This window comes from Delphinus delphis, chromosome 1, assembly GCF_949987515.2.
Source record: "Delphinus delphis chromosome 1, mDelDel1.2, whole genome shotgun sequence".
Lineage (NCBI taxonomy): Eukaryota > Metazoa > Chordata > Mammalia > Artiodactyla > Delphinidae > Delphinus > Delphinus delphis.
This window is the reverse complement of record NC_082683.1, coordinates 47,756,287-47,768,995: the sequence shown is the minus strand read 5'-3', so window position 1 is coordinate 47,768,995 and position 12,709 is coordinate 47,756,287. Positions and strand designations below refer to the sequence as shown.

Genomic DNA, 12,709 nt, shown 5'->3' with positions numbered 1-12,709 from the left:
ATATTGGGAGGTAGGGGTAGAGGTGAGGAATGGGGAATTGGTCGTATTTTATTAGTGATATGTTCTGAAGGGGGGGTGTTGCTAGCAGGAGGCATGGTCAATGCTACTGAACATGGACTCGGTGTCTAAAATCATCAACATTCTGAGATGGACACATTCTGCCCACCCTGATTCTTTCTCAGTGAAGTACGGTCCGGATGCTTCGATCTTTTAAGCAGCGTGTCAACTGCATTTGCCTACACTCGGCAGATCTAAAATAAGGTCACCAACCAAACACACTGAGAAGCCAGACTAAGGAACAAAAACAAGCAGTGCTTGAAATAAGGTCGATAGAGACGTGAGATCATCGTAGTCCATTTTGTCTGGCCAAAAGGGGCCCCCGCACCCTTTCTGACGTGAAAGTGGAATTCAAAGCTCAGAGACGTGTCACGTTCGCTTCTGAGGCTCTGCTGTTTGCACCTGTGTTACAGCCTGTGGTTTGCCACCAAACCACTTCAGACTCCATCAGCAGCGGCTTCAAGAGAGGGGTACTTACATTTACTAGAAGTGGGTTTTGGCACTTGAATTTTAATACATCTGATTTTATGGACAGAAAGAGGGGCTGATGAAGCGAACTTTCCCAGGAGACAGAAGTACCCCTTGTTACCCAGGCATGATTTCTAAGGTCACTCCTTGACGAATGTGTTCAGTTTTCATATACTTCTCTAGCTTTCCATAAACGTGTAGGACTGCAAGGCCCTACCGACAGAGCTCTGTTTTTAGACCTGAACATTATGGTCAGAACCATTAAAATGGTAAATAGTTTTCACTGTTCATAAGTGGATTCTCAGGCTACCTTGGAATCAGTTGCAGTTCGTGTGTAAGTTATTTTGATGGTTCTTGAAAGCTCATGCAGTGTTTTGAAAGTGCATTTTGCTAATAGATTTTATGATTAAAGAATCTCACATACCATACTTCTTGCCATGTTTCACCTCAGTACGATAGCACATGAGAACACATCATGCCACGCACATGCCCATCTAAAAATCCAGTCTTGCATAGCTGTTTGGGGAACTTGTGATACAGGCAAAGTCAATGTTCCAGGAAAGACAAAAGTTGGAGATGATGGGTGGACCCCTTGGGAAGATTCCCCCAGAGGTTTTTCTACCCCTTACATATGTTTTATTTCACATGCTCACCCTTGCCTTGAAAAATCTGATGAATGAACTGGAGGTGACAAGAGCCATTCATCAGCGTAACAGCCAACATCATCCTAAAATTGAGTTCTTCTAGAGACTGAAGATGACGTGTAGCATCTGCAGGTCGATGTTTCACACCCTCATCTTTACGAGCCTGTTCTGCTTGAGACAGTCGTACAGGCTCTTTTGTGAGGCTTCAGCCTGTTCCGTGTTTGATGTTCTGTCTAGAACCCCAGGCCAGGGTTGAGTTGTGAACGGACGTGGCATGGTCTAGTGGGAAGAGCTCAGAATTTGGAACTTGAGCTCAAATTCTAGCTCAGCTACTTAAGAGCAGGAAATCTTGGGCGAGAACCATACTTGCTGTTGAGCCTTGGTTTGCTTATCTGCTGAAAGGGCCTCATGTGTACATTACGTTAACTAAGATAGCATATGGAGACAGGTACTCGGTCCTCGGCTTAAAAAAATCTGGTTCTGGAGCAAGAGTGAGTTCAGAATCTGGCGCTAGCGCTTATAAGCTATGTGACCCTCGTGAGACGTCATAATAATTCTCGATCTGATTTTGCAAAATGAGGGTAAAAAGAGTGTTCTCCTCATAAGCTTATTGTTTGGACATTAATCATAGGAGGTGATGTGTGTGGGGCTCTTAGCACAGCATCTGACACAGGGAAAGCACCCGAGAGCTGTTAGTTGCCATCGCCACCACCAACACCATCACCGCCACCCCCATCATCATCCTATGTGCTCAATAAATGGGGTTCGCCACTCCCTTGGATTTTATACGTTTAGCCCTTATGTCCTCGTGTTGAATAAATTCTACCATAAGGACCCAGGCCACTGGCTGGGAGGTTTTGCTCTTTACTTTCTATTTGCTGGTAATTAATTTTCAATATGCCTCAAAATAGCTTTGGGAAAAAGAAAAACCCTACTTCTTAGTTTTCTGGCTCGCCCTGTCCCATAATCAGAAGGACCCCTGTTCGGGCGTCACAGGCTGCCTCTCACTTCTCAAAAAATGAGCAGCCTTATCTTAGATTCACATGTAACTCATAATAAGTAGCTCCCAGCTCCACAGGAGGGCTGGGCTGTAATCTTCCGTGAAACAGTTTTCTCCCTTTGAAGGCTTAGTCTGGCAATTACACAATTGCCTATCAAGAATTGCGTTCCAAGAGGCTGATGCCAGCCTTGCCGACACATCCCTTAAGACACCCATAAGGAAAGTCCAAATGAGCCTTTTGGGCCCCTCCTTCAATAGCAGTATAAGCCACGTTTGATCTGTCTCCATCCCATTCACCCGTCCACCCAACTGGAAATTTACTGACTGCAATTTCTTAGGGCCTTTCCAGGCATTTGGAAAAAGGATACCATGCCGGGGGAGTTCCGTCCATGGCTCTGTTTTCCCCGCTGCCTCCATACAGTTGGAAAGCAAGAGTCTCAGCCTTCTTATCACCCTTGCAACCATTATCTCCAGCTGCTTTTTATTAGAAATGCCCGCACAATTCTGAATAGGTAGGGGTGACATCTGTTGATAAGTTAAAACCATACTGCACCCTAGTAAGAGGAAACGGATGGCCTCAATCCTCTCAGGAGGAAGCTTCGGGGCCAATCTCAAAACAGCATTTCTGTTTTAGCAATAAAGGGGAATATCTTCAATTATTTCATGTTTTTCCCCTACCCTCCCAGCTGGGAGAATCACGTGTCTTTGAAAGACTGGGTCAACAGGGGCAAAAAAAAAAAGAACCCAAATAATATTATAATGGCTGGCGTGGGAATGGAAGGTAATTTATACTCCACGGATATGTTGCTGGAGCAATTTTAAGGGCGAAATGTTAGCTTTTGAGGAGATGAAAGAAAAAGGAAAACATTTATTTGGTTAAATGGCTAAGTAAATAAACTGCCTATCAGACTTTCCCAGCTGTCAAGTCAAAGTAGCGTCTGTAACAATGGGGAATTGTTTGGTCTGTCTCCCTTAGTAACAGCAGACATTGCCATAAAAAGTCACTGGCATTTTTTAAGACCAATCTTCCTAGTGGGAACCCAAGACATGTAAAATGTTACCTGATGGATTTACAGTGTTCAAGGGAAAAGAAAGCAGAACTTCAGATGCTTTTGGTAAGAGATTTAAAAAAAAAAGAAAGAAAGAAAAGAAATGCCCAGAGTCAGGGGACTTGGGTCTGAATTATGGCTCCAAAGCAGGTGACCTTAGGCAGGACTTTAGCTAGCCCCTGGAACCCCCGGTCACCACCTATGGATGAAGACGAATCATAGCAAGGGCGCCCTCCTCAGGCTCTCCCAGAATCAGAAGATACCATGCGTATGAAAGTGCTCCATAAGCTTTGAAAGTAGAATACACGTATTTGGCATTGTTATCACTATTCTGTTTTTAAATAGAATCACATAACAAAGAGCCTCAAAGCAGAGAACCACCAAAATGGAAAAATACTCTCTCCTTTTCATGGGCATAGCACTCCGAGGCAGGTCCGAGCCAAGCTAGTCCAGGCGGGAGATGGGAAGGCCTGGTTGAGAGCAGTGTCGGCCAGGTTGGAGAGATGGGCGTGATGCCCAGGGATATGAAAAGATGGAATCAGGAGGAGGTTAAGGCTGCAGGGAAGTGGGAGGTGAGGAAGAAGAGGGCGTGTGCTAGGATGACGCCCAGGTTCCTGCCTGAGTGGGGGATCAAGGTGGCGCCAGGCATGTGCTAAGGAGTGCAGAGCTGCAGGCTTGAGCAGAAAAAAGGCCAGTTTACTTTGGGACCAGTTGCACCCGAGGTGCCCTTGAACTTCCAAGCAGAGATGCCAGTGGACTGCTGCATAGGAGACTCTGGAGAACAAAAGACTAGAAATGGAGATTCCAACGTGGTGTTCAGCCCCTAGAGCAGTGAGCACACCTAGACTCCACTGATCATTTAGACCCGAGGCCAGCACACTCTCTGGGACTCTTTATGTTTTTGTGGGCCATCTGGCCTTTGTCACAACTAATCTGCTCTACTGTTGCAGCAGGAAAGCAGCAAAAGACAGCGCATAAAGGACTGGGTGTGATGAGTGCCAATAATACTTTATTTCCAAAAAACCTGGCAGCCACTAAAATGGGCCAATGGGCTGTCATATGATGACCTCTGAGTTAGATCACGCTTACTGTTTCTAGAATCACCCTGCAGAAGCTAACGCAAGTAGGCTTGCGTTTACTACGACTAATAAAATAAATGTAAAAATTACTAGGATGTTAACAGCACTTTTATAGACATCACCTAATTCAATCCTCAGGGGAATGCTCTTAAGTATTTTTATCATTCCTGTTTCACAGATATGACAGGTAAGGTAGAGAGGTTTATGACATGTTGAAATCACACGATTCACATGTAATAGGGCTAGGATTTGAATCTAGACCCAGATTAAATAACGTAAGAGCGCTCAACCAAGACCGGGACACCTAGGTTTTAGCAGCCTCGCTGACTTCATTGCTTGTGACCTGAGGCAGATGGCTTCATTTCTGACCTCTGGTCTTCTCTTCGGTAAAGCAATTCCCACAGGCCCTTCTAGCGCTTACATTCTAGGACCCTCTAACTTGCCCACGGTCACCCAGCTAGAGCATGCAATCCCCAGTCCTCAAACTAGATCTTCCAACAGCAGCCTTCTCCCAGGCTGTCCTTATTTCCAGCTAGTGAAGGAAAGGCCAGACGTCCCTGAAGTATGTTGACTTCATTAGGGGTCCTGGTGCCTATCTGGGTGAGAGCCAGGACCCACTCCTGACCACCGGGAAGCTACTCAGGACAGGCCATCCTGCTTATGGCAGAGAGCGGGTACCAGCAACCTCAGTGCCCTCCTCTGCTACCTGACAAGGTCGAGAAAGGTGAACTAAATCTGCCAAGCATATAACTTGTACCCATTATTATTGGGGAAGTGCAGAATTGATCAGGACATGTGCAGTTCCCCTGGGAACTCAGAGTGTGCACCTCTGTGTTCACCAAGTGGGTTTCAGCACCCAAGACCCCTGGAAGCGAGTGCGTTTAGCAGCAACTTCAGTCTCTAAGGCATCATCATTAAATCCATCCTGTATTTTGAAGACTTTCCTACTCTGAAGGCCAGAGTTTCAGGCTGAAAGCTTTATTGTTTCCCTTTCCTCTGAATAAAAAGGAAAAGAAGACTCCTGTCCCTTGTTAAAATTCCTTATGTCATATGAGCTCACTTATTACGTGTTACAGTCCCATGATGTTGATGTTACAAACCCCATCGTACAGATGAAGAAACTGAGGCCCAGGTGAAAAGCCTTCTTCAGTTCATACAGGTAGTTAGGAAGTTGCTGGGGTCTTTGTGGCTCTAAACCCCATGCCTTTTTCATGGATTCAGGTGGAACTTTGAGTTCTTGCAGCCTTATTTCCACTCCCTGGTTACCATCACCTTTTTCATTTTATCAGGCCAGGAGATGTTAGACCCTGCTGAGCTAGGCCCAAGTGTTCGGGCTTAAAGACCCTGAGGTTGAAGTTGCTGCCTCGGCAGGGCAATGCTGAGGACCTCAAGCTTTGGCTCACCTCCTAGCTGCAGTCTGACCCCCAGCTTGGCTCGGCATGGCTCTTACCCCCAGGCTCCCAGGAGGGGCAGAGATGGGCTTGCTCAGCAGCTAGATTGCACGGCGCGTGACCTCACGTCCAAGACCACCTTTCTCAGCGTGCCACGTCTTCTCCCCACTCATCATTTGTTTTGGACATACCTTTGCTCCATGTGGCCAAGCTTTCCAGAAACAAACACAATGAAAATTAAAGGGATGCAAAGTCATAAGCACAATTTAGGTGGCTTTTCCAAAGGGGCTCATTATAATGTGGGATTGGAAACTATATGCCTTTATACTTCAAGCCAGACAGGTGGAGATAGGTAGGGAAAATGAGGGAATAAGCACAGAAAGGGGGGTCCAGACCCTGGGCTGCCCTCCTGGCTCTCTACTGATTCCTGCGGACTTTGGGGGAAAAAAAAACCCTCCCATCTGGGGGCCTCCATTTCTTCCTGTAGGAAAGGAACCGTCGGATCGATGGCCTTTCTTGCTTTGACATTTTACAAAAGGGGTCATTGTGGCAGTGGAGAGGACAGTGGGCTTAGGAAAGAGCTGGGTGTGTTTACATGAAACGCTCAGGAAAACAAATCTAATCTACAGTGGTCGAAAGCAGGTCAGTGGTTGCCGCACTGGAGTGAAGGGTTGACTGAGCAGGACCCCGAGGAAGTTTCTAGGGTGAGGAAATGCTCTATAGCCTGATTGCTCTGGGGAGGGCCAGATGGGTGTATATATTTCTCACAACTCATCCAACTGTACACTTAAAATGGGAACATTTCACTGTATGTAAATCACACCTCAACGAAGTTGATTTAAAAATAAGAAGAGGTAAATTCATAGAGATGGAAAGTAGATCAGAGGTTAGTTACCGGGGGTTGGGGGTCAGGGGTCAGGGGGACTAGCAAGTCACCGCTTAATGGGTACAGAGTCTATTTGGGGTGAAGAAAGAGATTTAGAAATAATGGTGATGGTTGCACACATGATGAGTGTGATGAATGTCCCTGAATTATATGCTTAAAAATGATTAAAATGGCAAATGCTTTGCTCTAAATATTTTACTGCAATACAAAAGCTAAAAAAATAACAAAGCTGGTTATATCCCAGCTCTGCCCTATGCTGGCTGAGTGACCTTGGGCCAGTCACCAAACTCTGGGGAGCCCTGCTTCTTCCCTGTAAGTGGAGATAGGAATACCCAGGGTACAGACTCTGCGATGCCCAAATGAGACCATGTATGTGATCGAGGAATCCCCTTTAGAGACTGTAAAGGTTTCTGTAAATATAAGCTATTATTACTCTAAATCTGTGATTCCACTTGACTTCTGTACGTGAGCTCATACTTCATACTTAAAGTCACCTGCAAACACGTGGAAGTCTCTGCCATCCACAGGGCCCTCCAACCAGATCCTTTAGATTAACCCCGCATTCTCTCTACAGTTTCCCAAGGCGGATCCTGTGCCATTATTAGGTTTCCTAACAGCCCAGTTAATGCTATGAAGTAGTGTCTATGAAGGAGATGGACTTTGGAAAGCCACCTACAGGTGATTTTTAGGCCTAAAACCATCTTCTTTAAAGGAAGGATAGAGCCACATGCCCAGACATAAGAAACCTAACCGTTTTTGGAGTACCTCCTCCTTGCCAGGCTCTGTGCCAGACAGTCAATGTGTATTTTCTCCTTCAATCCTCAATGAGGATTTCTAGACTCATTTTACAGACGAGAAAACCGGAACCCAGAAGGGGTAAGTAACCTACACGGAGTTTTTTTTTGTTTTTGTTTGGGTTTTTGCGGTACGCGGGCCTCTCACTGTTGCGGCCTCTCCCATCGCGGAGCACAGGCTCCGGACGCGCAGGCTCAGCGGCCATGGCTCACGGGCCCAGCCGCTCCGCGGCATGTGGGATCCTCCCGGACCGTGGCACGAACCCACGTCCCCTGCATCGGCAGGCGGACTCTCAACCACTGCGCCACCAGGGAAGCCCTACACGGAGTTTTAAGGTTACTAAGTAGGTGACAGTGAGAAAGAGAACAGCAGCCTGACAGCCAAGAGCTGGGCCCTTGGTGTTCTGTTGAACGTAAACAATTTCACAGAACACCATTGTCCCACAAAGCATTCTGCGACCGTGATGGGTCAAGACACCTCCAGACCACTCGGTAGCCATGGCTGACAGGAACATTGTCCAAATTCCAAAAATGACCAAATATTCTTCTCTCCTGGCTTTAGCCTTGTTCCATGCTACCTGCCTTCCAGATAAGAATTATTAAGATAATCATACTCCATCTTCCTGAAAGCATCCAACCCAGAGAGAAGCCTTACTTTCTTGACCCTCCCCCTAAACATCTAATATTAGCCTAAACCTATAAGAAGCCCTTTCTAATCACCTCTTCCAGACTTGCCCGCGGTTCCCCTCGTTGTAATGAGTAATAAACCTAACTTGTTCAAGTGCAAGTGTGTTCGCGGTGGCCTATGGCTGCAGGCCGTAGTTGGCAGTAGGAATACCAGCCTGGATCTGCCCGATTTCCCATCTGTGTGCTTGCACTCTTTCATTGCACCTCCCGGAAAACAGGGTATTCAACTTAAGTCAAAGGCTGGAGAGTTGAGTTTTTTTCATTTTTACTGCATGGTTTCTATCTACTTTGTTGTCCTCTAGAAATGGAGATTATTAATATGTCAGATTCACAAATGAGCTTAAAGTTCAGAAGTGTTTGCCAACTCCCAGTAAGAGAAGCACTTTCATTCACTCATTCACATCCTCACGCTCCGTGTTAGTGGGTGCGCCTGCCAGGTTCCAAGCTTGGGCTCAGAATTTGGAATGCTGACGTGCAAGGTGCAGCGGAGCCCACTGTGTAGAAGGCACCAGGAGATAACATGATGGCAGTGTAGACTCCACAGGGCACTGCTGGAGTCCGGGGCAGAGTGGTCCACGTCACCTATATAGTCCAGGAAGCCCTTCTATCTGGGCTGGTTCTGAAAGTATGAACCCCCAGGTGCAGGACGAGGAGAGGTCCTGAAGGTGGAAGGAATTGTCTAAGCAGAGTCTCAGGGATGGGAAATCCCATCATATCGGGGGGACCAGATGTACAGGGAAGGTGGAGCCTAGGAGAGAGAGGAAGTAGATGAGGCCGGATGGGAAGGGGGAGCCATGTTGGAAGGGCCCTGTGGACCATCCTGAGGAGTCTGCGTTATCCTTGGGGGCTTAAGAAGCTGGGAGGCTCGTTCTAAGCAGGAAACTGGCATGACAAAATCCATTTCAGAAAGATCATTGTGACAGAAGCATAAGAATTTTTTTTAAGCATGATGTACGTGACCAGAAGGGTAACTTTTTTTTTAAATAAGTTTATTTATTTTTAATTTTGGCTGCATTGGGTCTTCGTTGCTGCTCATGGGCTTTCTCTAGTTGCGGTGAGCGGGGGCTACTCTTTGTTGCGGTGCGCGGGCTTCTCATTGCGGTGGCTTCTCTTGTTGTGGAGCACGAGCTCTAGGCGCACGGGCTTCAGTAGTTGTGTCACACGGGCTCAGTAGTTCTGGCTCGCGGGCTCTAGAGCGCAGGTTCAGTAGTTGTGGCGCACGGGCTCAGCTGCTCTGCGGCATGTGGGATCTTCCCGGACCATGGCTCGAACCCATGTCCCCTGCATTGGCAGGCAGATTCTTAACCACTGTGCCACCAGGGAAGTCCCAGGAAGGATAACTTTTGATTCATGGTCTGGAAGGGACATTTATTAGCTCTAATGGACTACGAGACTAATGGGTCTCATGTGCCCAGTGAAGGAGCTTTGACCTTACGCTGTGGGTAATGAGGAGCCGTTGAAGGATTTGAAGCAGGGCCGAGATGTGGTCAGATCTGACCAAAGAAAACAAAAAATATCAACAGCGTGTTACGTTAATGTGTGATTCCATTTAGGCTTTTTGGAATGTTGAAAATAGCTTAAAGACCCCGTGGTGACCTTGCCAGAAGTCAGGTCAGAAATTTCTGGATCAAATGATTTCTTAGCTCCCCTCCAGCTCTGACAGCCTAAGATTCTGTAACAAGGAAGGTAAAGCTATCGCCAAAACGTATAATGCATCAGAGTGTCAGACTTTGGGATTATCTGCTGCTTGGGGTTTTACACACCACTGCTCCCCTTCATTTAGTGGGGATAATTGAGAGTTGACTGCAGTCGTTACCACTGTTGTGATGGGTATTTGAAGCTAAATTCCGGCAAGCAGGAGATGTGTGAATATTTATCTCAGCTGCAGAAAGTTAATGCAGTGTGGCATTCATTACCCTGTCTGAGCCTGCTGTCTTCTTCTGTTTTTAGGTGTCATTCTCAGTTGAATAAATTAGTTTCCAAAATTGGAATAAAGCAAATGTAGGGTGAGATCAAGGCAGCCAGACTTCTTAGGGCATCCAAAAAGCAGAGTGAGCGGAGAAAGTCTACCCAGGAAAGATGAAGATGCATCCTTGTAGCCCAGCGGAGGCAAAGGGAAATGTTTCCCAGTAGTGGTACTTCCCTACTTTACCACTCTAGCTTTGCTCCACCCACCTCACACCCAGAACACAAACACACAGTAAAGTTCCATGTTTAGCCTTACCACAGGTATTTGAAACATTCCAAGACGTTGGCAGAGAATAGATTAGGTGCTTAATAAATCATCTTGCTATAGATTTTGATTTTTGATTCAATTATGGGAGAATAAAGCCAAGGGAGAGTGTGTTTAGGACAAAGGGATCAGAACAGTGACAAAAGTAGAAAGTGTGTCCTAGACATTCATTCATTCAGCAGACCTTCATTGTGCACCTACAGGGCTGGGTCCACATGTAAAATGGCAGATGGAATGGGAAAGTGGTACAAGTAGGGCGTGGAAGAATGGGCTTTCCTACTTTCTATCATCAGACATTTGGAAGAAGTGTTACACTTATTCTTTATGTTTCCAAGGCCGGTATGAAGTCCCATGGGTGGAAAGCATCGAGGGACAAATTGGCAGTCTGTTCTTTTACGGAATTGGGTGCCTCAAAGGGTAGGAAGCTCCTTCTTCCTGAAAGAATACAGAGATGATGAGTTCTAGAAGAAGACATCCTGTACCTACCTGATCTCAGGAGTCCTGGATTCTATTCACGGCATGGTTACTAAGTAACCTTGTGACTCTGGGGAAACAAAAGCTCTCTTCGTTGGGCTTTACATTCCTCATCTGTAAAATGATGGGTCTGGACAAAATTATCTTCTAACCCATCCCCACTTTACAATAAAAGCAAGTAGTACAATATATTAAATCCATGACAGGCAGCACAATGACTTTGAGATCACACACCTCTTTGATTTTCAGTTTTTATCTGCAAAATGAAGATGGAAAGAATATAAACCACTCCCAGGACTGTTAGGCAGATAAAATAAGACATAAGGGTGCTTTATAAACTCCAAAACACTCTACAACACCATAGATTGAAGGTTTTTTTGTTTTTGTTTTAATGGCAGCTGTTACAATAGATGAGAAAAAACACTGGACCTTACTTTTAGGTCCCATGTCCCAAACTTACTAGCTGTGTGACCATAGACAAACTACTTAACTTCTCTGTGCTTGGTTTCTCCTTTGCAAAAGAGATAAATCACCTGCCTTACAAGGCTGTTGTGATGTTTTCAAAAGACAGTGTACTTGAAAATGTCTAGCATGGCGCCAGACACACAGGAGAAGCTATGGAATGCCAGTTCAATCTGTTTCTTCAGGAAAATAAGCAGTTAAAAGGGATCTTTACTCACATGGCAAGAGGCAGGCTAATATATAAAATATGACAGAATTAAGATGTCACTGTGTCCTTTTAGTTCTGGTACAAATATCCAAGAGTGACAGCAGGAAGGCCAACTTTAATAGAAGGGCCTATGCATGCCTAAGGCCAGAATATTGACGTGATCTGCTTGGCCAGTGCACCCTGGGCCACTTCAACAGGAGCTGAAGTCTGAAGCGATTTCAACAAGGCCAAACACCATTTCCCATCTACATTTGGACTGGAGGTTTGCTGTGTCATATGTTGGTGAAAACCCTTGTATATGTCTTAGGACAGCCCCATGGGTGCTGGCAAGTGACCCGCCAAACCTCACACAGCTGAGTGGATAGAAACAAGTTCGAGAAGCTTTTAACTAAGAGCTAACGGCACGATTGCCATTTCTCTCATTGTAAAATGCACCCAGTCATCACTCTTGTAGAAACCAAGGAGCGGTTTGAGATGGAATTTCAGCAACCTCAAGTGGATTTCATAAAACCGTGTTGGAAAAATGTTCACTTGACTCATGGTCATTGTTACCATGCTCTGAAGACCTGTTCCTGCTGAGTACTGTGCTAGAGGCTTTCTATATATTCTCTCTAATTCTCTCAAGAACCATGTAGGATAAACAGTATTATTCCCATTTCGTGGTTGGGGAAACTGAAGCTCAGAAAGTGTAAGTATCTTGTCCATATCACACAGCTGGTCCAACTCTGTCTACTAGACCCTGCGATTTCCCTAACAGGCAGTCAGGCTCAGCTTGAAAACCAGGGGCAAAACTGGGTGAGTTGTTCTTCTTAAGGATAAAAAAGATACCAAAATGATACGCACCATGACTGAATAATCCCAAAATAACCTAAGGTCATTCATCATAAACTGTCACCTTTCTGTTCTAATCCCAAACCCTCCTTCCCATGCTGTCTCAGAAAATCCTATCCGGAAAAGAGCAGATCTCACTTTGTCCCTCTGTCCATAGGAGCTGGAGCCTCTTTATGCGCAGATCAACAAATCTAAGAAATAGCATCAATGCGGGCTTGTGGCGGGTGCTTCAAGACTGGCATGGAAATCAGCATCGCGACAGGCTCTCTTGTATTCTTTCACCTCACCTCATCCCACGAAGAAATTCACGATTGCCCAATGGAACTCGTTTGGAAGAGGGAACTAAGAGTCTTTGGCAACCACTGGCAGATATCTGTGGCAGCACAAAAACAAACACACAAAAGCATAAAACATCATGCCCAACATTAAATCACAAATCAAGCAAA

General features: G+C 45.8%; 1 protein-coding gene across 4 annotated transcripts in view; it reads left to right on the top strand.

Annotated features, from left to right (window-relative positions):
• DAB1 (DAB adaptor protein 1) overlaps positions 1-12,709 on the top strand; it is a 417,088-nt gene that overhangs the window by 401,678 nt on the left and 2,701 nt on the right. The window lies entirely within an intron of this gene.